We start from the raw sequence: 15,374 nt of genomic DNA, 5'->3' as shown, positions 1-15,374 counted from the left end.
TCTCCCTCCTTCCCTCTCTTCCTTTCTCTCTCGCTTTCTCTCTCTCTCGAACAGATATTTTCCAATCGTCTTTCGTTGCGTGAATGATATTTTTTACACCACAGAAATGCATCGTTAGCTTTTGAAAAGTATAAATTCTGTAAAAACCTTATATTGCCCACATTATATCAGCGGCTAATCCAGCATATGTCAAGACACGTTACCTAGTGATTAGGATGTTGCACACAGTGTCGAAGATTGTAGTTTCAATTCCCTGATCGGGCAGTTCGTAGTATCTCCTTGAGCAAAACATTTAATTTCACGTCGCTCCATTCACCTTCAAATCAATGGTCTGGCTTCCCGTTCAGTGGGTAAGTGGGTAACCGGCCTTATTGGTCTTAAGACATAGGACAGTAATAACCTAAGGATTCATGATTATGATGATAATTGTCATGATGATCATGACGATTATCTAGATACTTCAGTAGTATAACATATGATTATCTCTGCTCATGAAGTTTAAGGTGATTAAGGGCACGATTAACTTAAAGAAAAAACATATCATACGAGATATAAAATAATGTATGACGCCGTGCAGTAATAGGAACCAGTCTAAAGATTCGGTCAGATCCCAGCCCTACATCAGAGGAAGAGGAAAGAAAGCAACGAAAATTCCCTGAATAAATTGGCATTCAATTTCCTATTTCTTGTACTCATTATCAACACCCTCTTAGTTATCATCAAATATCTTCTTCAATAATCTCCCAGTTGGGTATGTCACAACATGTAAATCTTAGCCTCCGGTATGTCTGGAAAAATCTCCTAAATATTACTAGTTTACATTTTTGGTTGTTGGCTTGGTTTGTTTGATTCCTGTTTCTGAATTCTTCTCGAAAGAATGTTCTTTGTTCGACTTTATCTGTCTTTGCGCTATCAGCTCTAGTCTTCGTTTCTCTCCTCCTACAAGCACAAACATCGCCACGCACGATTACGTTATCTACTACATACTTTAGAAGTTTCCAAGATCTCTATATTTTCTCTTTAACACTCGTCTTATCTCCTCCTTAATTATTCAGATAATACTCATTATAGAACTGACGCCAGACAACATTCATATATACATACGCGGAAACTTACATATTTACAGTATACATACTTTAATATATACATACATGCATACATAAAAACACATACATAAATAAATAAATATATATGTATGTATGTATGTATGTATGTATTTATGTATGTTTGTATGTAAGCATGTGTACATACAAACACAATTATATATATAGATAAATATATATATATTGATAGATATGTTTGAGTATGTATACATGCACAAATACATATATACATTATATTTATAAACACATACATATTTATGAGTAATGGATATGTATGCGATATTCATATACATAATTACATATATAAATGTATATATATATATACACACACATTCTGTATATGTAGGTATTTATATAGATATACAGATATTACACACACACACACACACACACATACATATATATATATATATTACATATATCCTACATATATATATACATATATTTCTGCATATATACGTATATGTGTGAAATATATGTATGTATATATATATATATATTATATATATATATATATATATATATATAATATATATATATATATATATATATATATATATATATATATGCACACACACACACACACACACACAGAGATATATATATATATAGCATCACCCCATACGAACATGTATTTGAATGTATGTAAATTTGAACATCCGAATAAGTATGTTCATATACCTGATGCTGCATACGAACGTCGAAATAAATATGGATGCGTCGATGAAATTAGATTATTATGGAAGTTGGACATTGTTGTACGTTCATAAAAAAAGTCAAGCTCTATATATATATTTTACGTGAGAGTTAATTTACAAGTAACAAAGCTATATGTTATTCTGTTATAAATCTTTATCTTTTCTTTCAATGAATGAGAACGGAAAGCAGTTTGAAGCTCAGTTTTAAATGCATACGCCCTAATTATGCTCATAAATCCTTTTATAAAAAATGCATACATTATAAATAATCTCGTGCTTTTGTCTTCCTCTACCTTTTTTCTTGCTTCTGAGTAACTTTTGTGAAGAAGTGTTTAACCCCGAAACGTTCTTTTCACATTGCCTTCCATACCGGTATCTGTGTCAGGTTCATGGGTCTCTATTATGTATGTATGTATTTATGTATGTATAAATAATATATATATATATATATATTATATATATATATATATATATATATATATTATATATATATATATATATATATATATAGAAAATAGTAAAAAGTGAAAAAACTACAGAAGGCTTGTTTTAAAAGGTTAGAAAATATATATTTGAGTCATTATGTCTGAAGAATGTTATAAATGGTTTTCATACAATGACATAGTTTTTGAAAAAATGACATAATGACTCAAATATATATTTTCTAACCTTTTAAAACAAGCCTTCTGTAGTTTTTTCACTTTTTACTATTTTCTATATATTCAACCACGTGCTTTCACACACCAACTTTCTCACCTATATATATATATATATATATATATATACATAGATATATATGTGTGTGTGCGTGTCTGCGTTTGTGTGTATATATAAATATATGCATGAATGTACGCATGTATGTATGGATGGATATATATGTATATTACGTGTGTCTGCGTTTGTATGTATGTTGTTGTTGTGTTCCTCGGTCTATATCCTCATATCACCTGTGATCCACCCGACATATGATCAATGGTGCTCCGAGTGGGAAATTCATAGTCGTTTGTCTCTCAAGAACAACGTAGCCCAACGTATCACCTATTTGAACTGTGAGGTGTAGTTTGAAGTAGACAAGCCTCCATTCCTAAAAATAAAATTGGAGTGATAATGTACATGACTTATTCACAAACATATGCCATCGCACACATCCAAATACACACAAACACACACAAACACGAGCAGGCACACACTCAAGCACACGCACAGACGCGCCTATGTCTATAGATATATTCCCATAGCATCATTCCTTGGCTTCGTGAACGAAGATTCTCGAAGGCAGCTGATACCGCCGGTTGCAGAGTAGCTGGTGTTTCGCGCTACCAATGACGCATAGCCAAACCCAGCTACAGCGAATGTAATAAGAATTCTTTTGAGGTTTCTTCCTCAAATGTTGTCGTATAATCATTGTCGGACTTGCAGGAAGACTACTGAATAATATGTCACTTGTTGGATATGTATAGTGTCACATCCGGTGCCTATCGTTTCTTCATTGTGGTGGGCACCAAAAGATTACTCTAGAATATTTTTATAGATTTTTTATAGATTTTTTTTTGGCACTCCTCAAACACTGTGGCCAATGAAGTCTTCACTATTCAGCTCAATTCTTGGCCTTCGATGATCCAGCATTCCTGAAACGTGTCGTATACAGAGCAGCTAAGGTTTTAACATCAAGGCCTCAATATGATTTCTGAATGACAAAGTCATTCAAGCCGTGTCCATCCCGATTTCCTAACATACTGTACAGAAGACTACGTTATCTATTGTTTTGGTGCGAGGGAGATTCGGTCACTATTTTTAGCAGCAAGAGCGGCCACGTAAAGTATCTACTTAGGGAGAACACATGGTGATACCCTCATTGTCTTTTCTTCACATGATCGTTATAAATCAAACTGCATTTTGATGCGTGGTCTTAAAAATCCTCCTCCTCACATCTTTGCTGTCTCGCAAACAATAACCTAGCTGGCCCCAACAAACGAGGAATCTTCTATGTAGTTGCTCTGCCTGTCAGATGGAGTAGTCGAATCTCTCTTAAATTACGCCTTACTGACTTAAATACCGAGGTACACCCTGGCATGTTACAAGAATAGAAGATAGCATATTGGACGACGTAGTTCTAAATGTTCTATGAAAATATTTATCAGAGCAGTCGTGGATGGAACACCTTTAACAGTAAAGTGATTCTATTATGTTAAATACGATGCTAAACAACAACAACAACAACAGCAAAACCATTTAACATGAGTACATCTCCATCACAAGTATCTCTTTTGAAATGAGAATATCTTCACCATCAGCATCTGTTCTTCGTATGGGTAAGCCTCTACCACAGGTGACTCATTTTGACATGAGTAACCGGTTTCATGATGAGTAAATCTTCACCATCGTTATTCAATATTCATGTAGGCTTTAGGTCTATCGTTAGCCTTCAGGAGGTTATTTCAGTTTCCATGGCGTATAAATAACCTAGAATATATTTCATCACCAGTTGTAACTCGCTCTCAATTTCAGCTCTAATCTGTTCATTTTCACTTGAGCAGACTAGGACAAAAGTGAAATGAAAACTTTTGATCAAGAACACAATCTATTCTATGGTCATGGATCGAACACACGACCGTAATGTTGCGTTCCCTATTAGCAGACAGGACGACCAGGCGCAATCACTACGCATTCGGATTTTCACATAGACATATTTCACAATATGAAACACAATAACAGTGACTTCACCGTTCTTCCAGTTATTTTAGAGCACAGTGTGGATGAAGCAAAGTTTCATATATACGTGTTTGCGTTTTCCATTTCAAGATATAGGAAATATTATCTGATTTTTCTATTTCTAAATATCAAAGCTGCTACTTCAGTTTCGGTGATCGCTATCTATGTGTGTATATTTACAGAGCTAAAGAACTCAGCGGCCTCACAATCCAAAATCTATATCCCTATCTATATTTATATCTATAATTTTATCATAATCTTCTATCTATACCTTATATCTATATTTATTATCTATTCACCAATATACCTTCTCTCCGTTTCTTTTAACGCACATGTGAACATATTCACGTACATAGACATACATATTAACAAACTCCTACATACTCCCACACTACTACACAGAGATACTCGAGCACATAGGCACACGCAAATCGCAATGCATCATATTCTTCAGAATCATATACACTCGCATATGCTCGCTGTGCGCATTCTACAAGTTAACAGGTATATTTGCACATATACGACATACATAACATCCAAACAGGTAAGCGTTCTTACATGCAAATATACATACGTGAATACCTGCATAAATTCATATATATGTTTGTATAGGCATATCCATACACGTGCACGTTCGCAAATATATGTCCATGCACACAGAGAGGCACACCTATTCACACACACACAGACACACACACACAGACACACACACAGACACACACACACATATACATACGGGGGCAAACATCTTTCACTAAGAGATCGGTTTGATAAGTTGCTAAGACACCGGGATATTTTCTTACTTTTCTTAACATGAAACCAATGGTAGCCTTAATTCACAAATAAAGAAATTATATCCACCAATGCGGAGGTGAGCACCATTTTAATCGTTCGACATTTACGTGTATATATATATATATATATATATATATATAATATATATATTATATATATATATATACATATACATACATACATACATACATACATAAACAAATACATACATACATACATACATACATGCATACATACAGACATACATACATACATAGGAGTGGCTGTGTGGTAAGTAGCTTGCTTACCAACCACATGGTTCCGGGTTCAGTCCCACTGCGTGGCATCTTGGGCAAGTGTCTTCTACTATAGCCCCGGGCCGACCAATGCCTTGTGAGTGGATTTGGTAGACGGAAACTAAAAGAAGCCTGTAGTATATATGTATACATATATATATATATATGTATGTGTGTGTTTGTGTGTCTGGGTTTGTCCCCCTAGCATTGCTTGAGAACCGATGCTGGTGTATTTACGTCCCCGTAACTTAGCGGTTCGGCAAAAGAGACCGATAGAATAAGTACTGGGCTTACAAATAATTAGGTCCTGGAATCTTCTACGTATACCATTCTGCCTAAATAATGGATCTACAGATACAATACCTTTGCATATCTCACGTCTATTTTCATTCCTCTATTTCATATCTGATCTAAAATAACTATTGCGAAACCATCTTCTCACACCGTTTCCGATGAAGGGATATATAATATATCCCGGAAACAGGTCAAAGACCTTCTATTTATAAATGTTCTAAAATCATTCACACCCTTGGATTTTTATCTCCTTCCGAAAATTTATATATATATATATATATCACGTGATCACGTGACCGACCAGACCATCAGATGTTGTTACACATCGCTGGTCACAATGCGTTCGCATTGTTTTAGCCTTCGAATGACGCCACCCAGATGAAATCTTCAGGAGAAGATTTCATCTGAATGAAACAGTTCTAGTCCTGCAGAAGCTCCTTCTATAAAATAAATTACTTTACTCTGCTATGTATTGAGTACCTTATTTACTGTGGTTAACCCCGACTTAACCCGGGACCTACATATATAAATATATAAATATATATATATATATATATATATATATATCAATTCATCAGGTTGGACCGCTGGAATCCACAAGTACTTTTCATTCTCTCTCAGTTTATTTTCTCTTATTCCTTTCTTTTGAAGGGCGGACATTCGTAATATAAAATACTTTTTCATTTTACCTGAGCACCAAGATATTACGCTTGCTTGTTGCACATACACCTGTCTTCGTCTTTTTGTCTTTCTATAAACTTCATCTATTGGCTGTGTGCTAAGTGGCTTGCTTACTAACCATTTGACTGAAGCAAATGAAAGAATCAAAGAGTTTATATATATATATATATATATATATATATATATATATATATATATATTAGCAGTATCGCCCGGCGTTGCTCGGTTTGTAAGGGAAATAACTATAAAGCATTTTTAGAGAGTTATAGCCAAAAAATAGCAAAAAAATGGAAAAAAAATGATGATAAATTTTTTTGAGAGTTAAAAAGGTCGAGTTGCGTCCACTAAACAGTCTGTGGTTTGTGTTTCTTATTCTCGACCCATGTCGAATTTATCAATTTTTTTCAGAACTGGGGGAACTTTTGAAAATTTTCGCTGCGTTAGTTTTGAATTATGACATTGGGCTATGTGTGTGTCAAGTTTCATCAGAATCGGTTGAAAGCCGTGGTCAGAGTCAGGGTACAACCTAACAGACACACAGACACGCAGACAGACAAACTGCTGTTTATATATTATATATATATATATATATATATATAATATATATATATATATATATATATATATTATATATATATATATATATATATGTATATATATATGTGTGTGTATATATATATATATATGTATATATATATATATATATATGTATATATATGTATATATATATATATGTATATATATATATATATATATAAATTTGCCGACTAAAAACAACTTCGTTAACTACTGTTAGTTTCCTCTCAATACACACACACGTGTGTGTGTATGTGTGTGTGCGCGCACTCGTGAACTTCTGCATGGTACAAAGAACACAAAGGAAGATATAGCATGAGTCCCAAAGGAACAGAAAATCTTCAGATGCGAATCAAAAAGAGAATGGAGGATAGCGTTTGAATGAAGGGTACGAAGGGAAAGAAAGCGTAGGTGATCAAACGGAGGATTTACAGACGAATTTACCCCTTGATCATTGAAACCGATTAGATCTGGCCCGAATAATCTACCACTTTTATGTTCAAATAAGCCAAATTTGGCCTCTCGCACCTACCCCACACTGAGTTTCTTAACCTTAACAATCACGTTCTTTTAACTGTTTGTTTCAGTCATTTGACTGTGGCCATGCTGGAGCACCGCCTTTAGTCGAAGAAATCAACTCCACTACTTATTCTTTGTAAGCCTGGTACTTATTCTATCTGTGCCTTTTGCCGAACCGCCAAGTTACAGGGGACGTAAACACATCAAGCTTCTAAATTTGCAGAAGAATTCGTTACTGGGCAGTTTAGCTTAAAAATAAAGCACTTGACGCGTAATCACAGTTTCATGGCTGGCCGGTAGCCTATTTTTCAGCAATGTATGGATAATTTATCCTGATCACGCTTTTATTAGCATTATCTCGTGTTTGAGAAAAAAATTAATTCTGTATCTTTCAATAGATCTCAACGCTTCTAGAACAAACTTTGTTTATTTTCGTCCTAAATTGAATATATATATATATATATATATATATATTCAGAAGATAAATTCTAACACTATAATGTTCTTAACAATCAAATCAACCTATCTGTCTGTATATCTACCCTCTTTATAATGTTAGCAATGGAGATGGAAATAAGTATATGTATTGATGGAAAACCCCTAGGAATGGCTGAAGATTGCTCAACATTTTAAAACTGTTGTAAAATAAAAAAAAAAAATTAAAAAAAAAATATATATATATATATACATATACATATACTAGTGGGTGGGCAAACGAAAGGAAAATGCACTCAACACTTTAAGTAGGTGTTACATGTATTATTTAAAACGAATTTATTCGCTTCCCTGCTACTTCAAGTTACTCAGGGCCTTAAACTTAGCCCAACTTCTCTAAAGTTCTGGAATGCCAAACAGCGAAACGCAGAAAGTAGCACAGAACTGAACCAAACTATTTTAAATGATATATTTATAATATATACATATGTGTATCGAATATTTGGCTACAATTAAACAGGAGACGAACTCAAATCCACCTTTATACCATATAACCTTTACTCCAAACATCGTTGCAGACTCTAGCATACACATACACCTGGTTCTTGTATAGCCGCAAAGAAATACAATTCTCCAGTGCTGAATGCAAAAATTTCTACATTTCAACTGAAATCGAAACCTGTTCTTCAATTTGCTATGGTTCCTTTTCAGCAATGTGAAAAAGAACAAAAGAGAAAGAAGAAGAAAGAAACGAAAAGAACTTTGTTTTCACTTGTTTTCTAATATTTAATTACTTGTTTCTGCGATGTATTGAAAAAAGAAAAAACACGTATCTGTTACAGTAATTTTAAATTTAATTTATTATGTAAAAATCTTAATCTAAATGTTTCTACATCATCCTAGTGATGCGCATCCGTCTCTATCGGAGCATAGTTAATACATAGCTGTATAATGTCTACGCTTCTTACCTATACAAAGCATTGAATTCTATCTGAGAATGTCTATTAAATAAAAAAAGTGATATTCTATAAAATTTATGTGATAAACATTGCCACTGGCTTTTTTTTTGTTTTTTCAAAGTGAAACCTGAAGTCTATTAGCTTCAAAGTAGAACATTGAAACCAAGCAGATAGCGCGCATCATTTACACGCATACGAACACAAACACTTGTGGATGCATAATCTTGGTTTCGATAAGTTTCAGTAAGTAGTGAAGTTTAACCTGTAGACTACAATAAATACTTAATTAATTTTTAGCCTTACGTCAGGTAATAATGTCGAACGCCAACGCTAGTTATTGCACGCTATACACAAGCATTTACTATCGTGAATACTTTGAATGAACTCAGTGATTATTAAAGTTAGATGTTGCTTGTACCGCCTGATTTTTTGTGGGTGCTTTTTTAGATTATATATAAGTAATGCTGAAATATAATGAACAAGCTTTTTGATACAAATAACAATGCATTTGTATATACATGAACATACATTCATGTATACAGACACACATAAACTCACATATATGTATGTATATAATATAGAGGTATACTACACTTATATATTTGTATATGTTTATGTATACATGTATATGTATGTGTATATAGATATATGTATGTATTTATGTTTAGCTATCATGGGGCCGAGCTGTGATAGAATTCAACTGCTAACTCCCAAAATATACAATCTTAACGACTTTATGAATACAATGAACCTGTGTGGGTGTATACAAGCACGTATATAGAATTTTTATCATTAATACACACAAACCCACATGTAGACAAATGAAAATATATAATTTTTGTCTATACATGTATGAGATTTTGAATGTAGTAATATATGCCATCTTGCCTGCATAATACGAATGTATTAATAATGGCTGCACTTATGATGAATATGTTTTTATGATCAACAATGTCAAACGTTTAAAAGCTATCTCAGCGTTAACTTGAACTCGAGAAAAAGGATAACAAAACCTACTAGCTCTATTCAAAGCATACACTAGTCTCCTGCCAATCACAAGCAACAGCGTTTTCATCCTACATTTCAATTATTTCTTAAATTAACAATATCTTTATCTACTTTTTACCTGAACTCTTTAATCTCCCCACGCGACAAACAGATAATAAGAATGATTGCATAGAAAGCTAATACCGAGAGAATTTGGTCTGTATTTGTCTGCAGAATTTGTTGAGATAATTATAATATTTAGTCATCAAATAATAGGATTTTTTTTTACACACGTAACTCGTCTTACTGTGGGGCTGTTTAATCTTCTAAGTATTGCGTATGCCTTTATCCACTTAACTATCTTATTATCATACGGATATTTCCATAATGTCCCAGAATAATCTAATTTATCCATTAATGTATTTATTCTACACTATACCCATAAATAATTACATGCGTGTCTATTCAGGGAGTCGAATGTTAATAAATTAGAAGTTACAATATTCCTGTAATTGTCTAAAGATTTCTGAAAAAGAAACAAAACAACCAAGCCGGTCCGGAGTTATCTCCCATCATTGGTTAGTTACACTTAGTTACTAACATTAATTAATACCAAACATTACATTCTTTAATATGCCTGATCTTGCTTTCCTTCTTTTCATTTTCTAAGTATTGATTATGTGTTCCTGAACTTAACTGTTTTGTACATAGTTTGGTAAATTTAATTGAAAACTTTCACTCGTAGCGTAACTTCCTAAGTTATAGTGTCTATAAAATATGAAACTGCTATAACAGGGACAAGTTTATGTTCTGTTATTCCGTTAATGTTCTTTATTCTGAAACACTAATATACAGAGTTTATCCCTCAAACTCTCAACCTCATCCTCATCAGTATCAATTTCAATTTCATCAAAGTGAAGCTCACTTTCCTTATCGTCAATCTCGATTACGTTGTCGTCAACTTTATTTTCGTCATTGTCAAATGTTGTCACAAATAGAATGAAGCCTATTTGTCCTTGTTTTATTTTTTTTTCATAAACAGACATTGACATCAATGATTACTTCACGTACAATTGTAAAAGACGCAAGCATTAAAATTCTTTGTAAAAGATTGCAAGTCCCGTATGATAAAAATTTCACATTACAGAAAATATAGCTGCAAAGGATTGGCAAACGGATTCAATGGAAAAATCAAGAAAAAAAAAAAAGAAAAAGTACCGGAAATGCAAGATAGAGTCATCTCCTACGATTGAGAAACTCTCAGCAGAGGAAAGAACCCATAAGGCCAACGTTCTTGTATGATGCATGCGTGCGTGCGCGCGTGTGTGTGTGTGTGTGTGTGTGTGTGTGTGTGTGTGTGTGTGTGTGTGTGTGTGTGTGTGTGTGTGCGTGTGTGTGTGCGTGTGTGTGTGTATCAGGTCATCTCATAAGTAATGTTCGGATATTAAATTATGGAAAACAATTGAGCAAATCTTACATTTTTATGAAGCTTAAAACCAATGTAGTTTCCGTGATTATCTATGATATCTTTTCAGCTACTCGACAGCTTTTTAATCCCATTAGTGAAAAAAACTTCATTCGGTTTCGAAGAGAAGAACACTGAAAGGTCAGTTTTGAATTCTTCAGATGTCTCGAGAGTTATTGCAGTCAAATGATTCTGTAAAATATGAAACAAATGGTAATCAATACATATATATATATATATATATATATATATATATATATATATATATATACATATATGTGTGTGTGAGAGTATGTGTATATATATATATATATATATATATGCTGGTTGCTTGGTTGTGTGCTACTAATAGAACACTTCTAAGATTTTGTGTTTGCGTATATTTTCTAATAAATACTGTTGAGTTACCATTACTTTCTTTCTCTGATTTTTTCAAATAGGAATGTTAAAATTAATTTATGCATTCCACACGCAAAGACATATATATGTGTGTGAGTGTATATCTCTCTATCTATCTAGCCATCTATCTATATATATAAGATAGATGCATATATATATATTATATGTATGTATACGCAGATATATATATATATATATATATATATATATTATATATATATATATATAGAATTTTAATTGATTTGCTTTTCGCGGGAAGGAAGTTTTCTTCGAAGTATACGTCTCGCTTTTATCCTTCGAAACGTTTAGTAGATGAAACCTTAGCGACTGAAGAAGGGGATTTTTCGTTGTGCTTATTGTCCTGTATCTCTCTCTTTTTTTTTGCTTGTCTTGTTCCTTGGTTTGTGTCTATGTGTTTCGTCTCTCTATGTGTTCGACGTCTTTTTGGTGTCCTGTACACATATATGCGTGTATATGTACATGTAGAGGTAGGTACGTACATATATGTTTATATATATGCATATGTTCTATTTTATTAACATATATATATATATATATACATACATATATAGATAGATATAGATAGATATAAATATCTGTATAAAGAGGGGTAGATGAATATAGATATATATGATATATAGAGAATATATGTACGCAGACCAAAGAGAGATACAAGGATAGAAGCACATGAATACGTGTATTCATATATATGGATTTTTATATATGTATGTATGCATACAAGCGTATTCTGAAGCACACAAACACACATCCGACCACTCACATACACATATACATTCACACATATATATATAATTAGACTTACATATATATACAAACATACACATAAACATATGTATGTTAATAAATATATATATGTATATATGTATGTTTGTATGTATGCATGTATGCACGTACACACTCACATGCATAAGGGTCATTAAAATCCACATATAAGATTTATTCTAAAATTTAAATTTTATGTAATATTATTTCTACTATTAGAAACGGATAAAACAATTAGACACATTTAAATCTCCATTTTTTGTTGTCAATCAAAAACCGTAAGAGAAAGAAACATAAAACCAAACAATTGTCACTGATTAATAATTTTAAAATAAATTATTAATTGTAAAATTATATCAGCTTTATTTTATAGAGACTTGCAAACGAATTTGTATATTCATGTAAATCAGATTATATATAATTGATTGAGTAATTTACCTAATTAGATTCAGGATGTAACTGAATATCTACAGAAGAATTTTTTCCAGAACTTCACAAGCGTTGCAAGCTTTGTATACGCTATTGCAGTGGACATATTTTGAATGAAATAGTTCATAGATAAATATAATTTCAAATGTAATATAATTTTTTTACGGATTAATTCTAGCTTATAAAATTTAACATATATTTTAAGATTATATAAATATGATGTGTCCGATTTCAGTGGATGAAATATAAACAATTTGAATATACAAAGATATTTTACTGTGAAATAATGAAGCAACAGGTAGCAGTCTTTTTTCCATGATGTCTGTAAATAATTAACCTTTCGAAGATATACATTTTAAATGTGAAATTGTTATGACGTCCAAATTTATGCTCTCACCGATTCTCTCTCTACCTCTCCACCTCTCTCTCTCTCTCCCCCTCTCTCTTCATATTTGTATATCTGTACCTATCTATCTGTCAATCAATCTATCTACCTAAACATATATATATATCTATGTACCCATATATACATATATACAAATGTATGTATATACATATACATACCTACATATATAGATGTGTATATATATATATATATATATATATATATATATATATATATATATATATATATATCAAAATAAGCAACAAGGATATCCACAGGTAGTGCAGTACGACCGTTTCATGCCACTCCATTTAATTGAACAATGCACTCATTACATCAATGTAAAATACAGAGGAATCCTCAACTGCACAAAGACATAGAATTCATTTAAATTAGAATAGATGGACACATTAGTATAATTATACCTAAAATCTCCCAGAAGTTGATGAGATAGACAAAGAACCTGCTGTGTTCACTCTAGCATAGAAGCTACTCTGTGAGTCTAAATTTTTGTTGAACTCATCTACCATACCCAAAGTATATATATATACTCAATTTCGAATAAGTCCTCTGGGTAGGAAAATGTCTAAAACCTTAAAATTATTTAGAAATTTAAGGCTACAGGCTCACGCACATATGTACTCACAAAATGAACTCAATGTAAATATAATAGTACGTTTCTACCAACCTAGCTACCTACATACATACACATATAAAAACATACATACATGCATAAATACATACATAAAGTTGATTCGAAGATTACAGATCGAAGCCATCGCTTGAATTGTACAAATCTGTAAATCTTTCCAGACGTTTATCATTTGAATATATATGAACATATCTAGATATGCAATTATATGCATTACAATGCATACATAAAACAAAGCGTACAAATCTGAACATGCGCTGGTTCCAAATGCTGCATATATACATAAGTGCATATTATATACATACATGCATACATACATACACAAAACAAAACATATATATTAGCATATATACATACATACATACATACATACATACATACATACAAAAATACCTTCCTGATTTTGAAATTCCAATGAAGGAGCCTTGGATCTGGGTTAGAAACCGGCTCTTTCTCCATTGGCAAGAAATCTTGAAATAAAACTGAACAATGACGTACATGCATACATACAAATATACATACATTCAGACATACATACATACTTACATATCTCACTAACTAACTATTTATTGTATTAGGAAAAGACACAATAGTTAGTGAACAGAATAATAATAATAAAACAGCTCAGTAATTCTATTGGGGGTGGCGAGGGCAGCCACGAGGATGTTGGTGTTGATAATGGTGCATGGAGAAAGATACAGAGGAAGGAAAGAATTTAGAAAGATACATAGAGAGAGAGAGAGGGTGAAGGAGAGAAGCGATTAGCATTCATATAAGCATTCATATGAGCGAAATGGAGACAAAACATGTGCGAAAAGAGAAAGAGAGAAAATCAGATTGAAAGGAAAAAAACAAAGACGAAGAGTGAACAAAAGAGAAGATAATGGTAAATGGTGATGCTGCAGCTGATGGTGTGTATTTGTTTGTGTGACAGCGTTTGTATGTACTTATGATAATTGTGGTGGCGACGACTGCATTGCTCAACGTATGAGTTAAATTATATGATATATTTTATTTTTAAAAGCTCGGTCCACATGAATATTGAAGTAAAAATCTGTTCATTCAGACCAATAATAGAACAGCAAATTATGTATCTACGTATATATGTCTCTTCTACTTTTAAATTATTATAAATCTTCCATTAAGTAGGTAACTGGTTTCCAACAAAGACACAAGGGTCTCTCTCTGGAATGTAGTTAACACAAATAAATTCACATTCGAAACTTA

This window comes from Octopus sinensis, linkage group LG6 (genome assembly GCF_006345805.1).
Source record: "Octopus sinensis linkage group LG6, ASM634580v1, whole genome shotgun sequence".
Classification (NCBI taxonomy): Eukaryota; Metazoa; Mollusca; class Cephalopoda; order Octopoda; family Octopodidae; genus Octopus; species Octopus sinensis.
Note: the sequence above shows the minus strand (reverse complement) of the source record.